The sequence below is a fragment of the Rosa chinensis genome, chromosome 4 (assembly GCF_002994745.2).
Source record: "Rosa chinensis cultivar Old Blush chromosome 4, RchiOBHm-V2, whole genome shotgun sequence".
In the NCBI taxonomy this organism is placed as follows: domain Eukaryota; kingdom Viridiplantae; phylum Streptophyta; class Magnoliopsida; order Rosales; family Rosaceae; genus Rosa; species Rosa chinensis.
In genome coordinates this window covers 57664191-57669000 of record NC_037091.1, presented here as the reverse complement: position 1 = coordinate 57669000, position 4810 = coordinate 57664191, and the positions used below count along the sequence as shown (strand labels likewise).

The following is a 4810-nucleotide window of genomic DNA, read 5'->3' as shown; positions in this document are numbered from 1 at the left end:
TGCTTGATTTCTTGAACAATATCGGTTTTCTACTAGTAATTGAACAAAGAAAATGAAGAACAAAGAAAGAAGAGGAGGAACTTAGGGTTTTTGATCAGAGTTGCAGTGGAGAACTTGATGAAGGATCGAAGGTCAAGCCACCATGGGCTCTGATATCATGTTAGAAATCATGGTAGAAACGAAGAGGCAAAGAAAATGGCTATGGAGTACTCTGTAACAAACCGTAGAAATCTGGGTACATGGATGAATGAAGAAGACGATGTACAGTTACAAAGAAAATGACCAACCCTCAGTTAAAGATAAAAACTCCATATTATGCTAATGTGGTTATTATCTCTGTTGACTGTTGACTTTGACCATCAGCATATGACTTGTACTCTTAACAGAGCCTACTGTAGCCTCTCATGGATATCTACTTGATTAGGCTAAGGATAATAAGACCCGACTTTGTAGCAATGTGGCGCATCTATGGGCTACATTTTATTTGAGGTGTTACGTACTTAGCCTCTATTAATGAATTCTTGTTTCGGCTATTTAATTTGTTAAAGTGGGAGATCAAAATTTTAATGATCTGACAAAGATGCCCCTAAAAAAGGAATTGGTAGTTTTTCTAGAACTTTATAAAGTAGAAACCAGAAAGAAACGGGCATAATTGATCTTTCACTGTTACAGTGTTACTGCCTCTCTTCGCGCCAAAGGGTGGTAGAAACTTTTGTCCAGCACTGTATGTTCTCTCCCCTGCGTCACGACCCATCCATTAAATTTCTTTAGTTCTTTTTCACTTTCACGAATGAAAGGTTGCCATTCTTCCTTGCTTTATCTCTGTAATCTGTAATCTGTAATCTCCGGAAGCCCTTCTTCCACTTATGTGTCAAATTAAACACATTCCACATTTCCACACCGGAACTATTTGATTGATCTCCATCTCACTTAATTTTTTTTATTTCCTCTACTTCTTAACCCAACTGGCCGGGTGTTGCGTGCATGCATTGTCTTCAGCCATGGTTTTAAAGAAACTAGAGCAGTTTTTCTCACCAAAAAGAAACTTAATTTCTGGGTTTGTTTTGGGAATTGGAGTCGTTCTCATTGTACTTTTTGTGAGCAGCTCCTTAAAGAGTAGTAGTCCTACACCTACAGTAGAGGAACAGGGTCTTTATAATGTTTTTGTAAATTCCTCTTTTGTTTCAACTACTGCACATTCCATTGCCCCAGAATTGCAGAGTTCTACTGGAGAATCAAATGATTCTGTAATTGCTGGAGTAGACGAAAAATTTGTGGAGGGCAATGAGAATGGTACGATGGTCTTCCAGAAGGCCCAGTTGGGAAATATTACAGAGGAAGTTGACGATAGAATAAGCTTTTGGGTTGAAGAAGAAAGTGTCCAACTGAAAGATGATAGCTTTGATTCATATGAGGAAGGAAGTGTTCTAGGGATTGCCCAGTTGGGGAATGTTACAGAGCAAGTTAAAGGTGAAAGCTTAGGGGTTTAAGAAGGAAGTGTTCGACAAAAAGATGGCAACTTTGATTCAAACGGTGAAGGAGGGATTGCCCATTTGGGGAATTCCTCTGAGATTTTGGAATTTGGAAGATTGCATGGTGCAGGTGGGAAAGCAACGGGGAAATCAAGCGTTGCTGGCAAAGAGGAAAGAGTTGAAGCTAGTTTTTCAAACAATTCTAGGAGTGGGAATGGCATGGTCACAGAAGATGTAAAAATTGAAATGATTGGCATTGATTCTCAAACTTGGGAAATGCAGAGTGATGATGACTCTTATCAGAAATGTGATATTTATGATGGTAAATGGGTAAGAGATGATTCCATGCCATACTATCCTGGAGGTTCTTGTCCGCACATTGATAGGGATTTTAATTGTCACCTCAATCGGAGGCCGGACGATGAGTTTTTAAAATGGAAATGGCAGCCATATGGGTGCGACATCTCAAGGTAAATTGCATTTTCAACTTGATGCCTTTGCTGATTGTGAGCGCTTTTTGTTTTGGTGAAGCATATAGTGGTTGAGCTACACAGTATGTGTGTGAAAAATTGTATAATTTTGAAATCACGTTAATATTGGTAGTATACGATTGTTTAGTGAAGCATGCATAGTACGTGCAAGGATGAATGAGACACGCATGTATAACATGACAAAACTACGTACATGTACGTACTGTTCGGATAATAAGTTAATTTCATGAAAATGTGTGTGATAATTAACATGTTTAATTACGCGTACAAAACTTTTTTTTTTTTTTTGCGGGAAAATATGTGATTATGTCATTGGTTGAGTATATGATTGTTCAGTGAAACATGCATAGTCAAAAATGAACGGGACATGCATAATATGACAAAACTATGCACATATATTATTTGAAAAACGTGTTAAATTCATGAACAAGCGTGTGATGATTAACACTAGCATGGGCCTACACACATTGTGTATAGCCGTATAGGGAGGGTTTTTTTTTTTTTTTTTTGTTCAAGGTGTGTGGGGAAGTAGTTGAAAGTAGTGGAGAGTTTCCTCATAGAAATCCACCACGTTTCTACCACTTTTATTTTAATATTAATTTTATTTTTATTTTGTAAACTGACTTTATTATCTCTTGTGATTATTTCTGATTTAAAGTTTTTTAATATATAAAGGGTAAATTAGTAAAAAATTTCAGTTATGGAGAGCAAGCTCTGTTCTCTTAATAATAGTATAGATAGATGTGTTTAATTACGTGTAAAAACTACAAAAATATTTTTGAAAAAATACGTGATATCGTGTATTATTCAAATATGATATGAAAATATACTACTAAGCGTTAAGTGATACTATATGTTGCTTTTTGAAAATTGGGTATATGTTACCTCTGTGATTCTCAGTCTGAATGCAACTGATTTTCTGGAGAGGTTGAGGGGAAAGAGGCTGGTTTTTGTGGGAGATTCGCTGAATAGGAACATGTGGGAGTCTCTGGTGTGCATTCTACGCCACAGAGTCCGACAGAAGAATAAAGTTTATGAGCTTTCAGGAAAGTCGCAATTTAAGAAGAGGGGCATTTATTCATTCAAGTTTGAGGCAAGTCTCCAGTTTGATCTCAAGCAATATATACATATATACTATTCTTCTGGTTGAAAATCTCTAACCGTCCACACATTGCTGCATTAGTAGGAATACAATTGTTTTGTGGAATATGTTGGTTCACCATTTCTTGTTAGGCAATCATCATTCGCCGGTAAAGAGACCTTGAGGTTGGATTTGATGGACCAGACCACATCGAAGTATCGTGATGCTGATATTAGTTTTCAACACTGCCCACTGGTGGAATTACTGGAAAACAGCTAGAGGGTTGGTGCTTTTTTTTTCTTTCCTTGAGTTTCTGATTATAGCCCTACTTTATATCACGACATTTTTGGTGGTCTAACAGACTACACTATTACCAAGAAGGCAACTATGTGCACCCAAGGCTAAAGGCTCTTGAAGCATACAAGAGAGCTCTCACCACTTGGGCTAGATGGGTGGACATGAACATCAATCCCAACCGGACTCGGGTCTTCTTCCGAGGATATGCATATTCCCATTACAGGTACAGAAATGTGTTTAGTTGTCACATTTATGAGCTTCTTATCTTTAAATTTTCAGTTTTGCTCTTACCTAAAAGGAATAATTGGAAGAACAAGTTTGTGAAAGTGTTTGATGTAATTGCAGTAATGGGCAATGGAACTCAGGAGGACATTGCCTCAAAGAAACAGAACCAATCTTTAACGAAGCTCATTTATCGAAGTATCCTTCGAAAATGAGAGCTGTAGAGTCTGTACTTCAAGGAATGAAAACTCCGGTGACGTATTTTAACATAAGTAAGCTTACAGATTGCAGAAAAGATGCCCACCCTTCCATTTACAGAATGGAATACAAGACAAAAGAAGAAGAAATTGCTGCTGAACGATCTCAGGATTGCAACCATTGGTGCTTGCCGGGTGTTCCGGATACTTGGAACGAATTGCTATATGCCTCGTTTTTGAAGGACGGATGGGAATCAGGCTAGGGCAAAAATGAACTATCTTTACCAACATAACTGCTCGCCAGAAAAAAATTTAGGGGAGTGAAAATTCACACTCTTTTATGTAATCTACACTCCCTTAATTCACTAGTTATATTAAATATTTCCAGGCCGATTGGTTACATTTGTGATATGATGAGCATATGATCATTCAGCTCAATTTCAGGGACTTGGGGAAAAAGTTTGCCATTCCAAGACCCACTTGTCCAATACTATCCGATTAGACCCATTAGCAAGAAAATTAATGGTTTCATTTTGTTCAATCTCGAGAGAAAAAAAATTCCAGGTGCTGGATTTTATGTGTGCTTTTCCAAGGGAGGGAGGAGGAGTATCTGTTCTGTAAACAAAGTTGCCACCGTCAAGAAGCATAACTGTGGTGGAATTGGACACCGATATACATCTAATACCTTGACCAAAGGAAGTTTCCATTTTCAAGGAATTTGAATTGTGAAGAAATTGGTTCGAAAACGGTTTCGTTTTTATTTGCTAATAAATATATGACTGTTTCATTGGGTATGTGTGTTTACCAAATGCTTGTGTAATAGCTTCAAGAGTTACTTGGTTAGCAGAAACCCGGTTAAAATTTACGACCTGGAGATGTGATCTTGGGTCCCCCAACGCCATTGAGATCTGAGCCATGAAGGTGATGAACTATAACACAAGCACATGAACAGACTCTGAACCAAGATAGGACTAGGGAAGACGAAGCAAAGGTGATGAAGTGGGGTTAGCTCAATGGTTAGAGCGCCCACTACCTAGGATCTATGTCCTG

The 4810-nt window shown here is 38.0% G+C and overlaps 1 pseudogene; it reads left to right on the top strand.

Annotated features, from left to right (window-relative positions):
* The first annotated feature begins 1001 nt into the window (after nt 1–1001).
* Nucleotides 1002–4023, top strand: LOC112200702 (annotated as a pseudogene).
* The last annotated feature ends 787 nt before the right edge of the window (nt 4024–4810 follow it).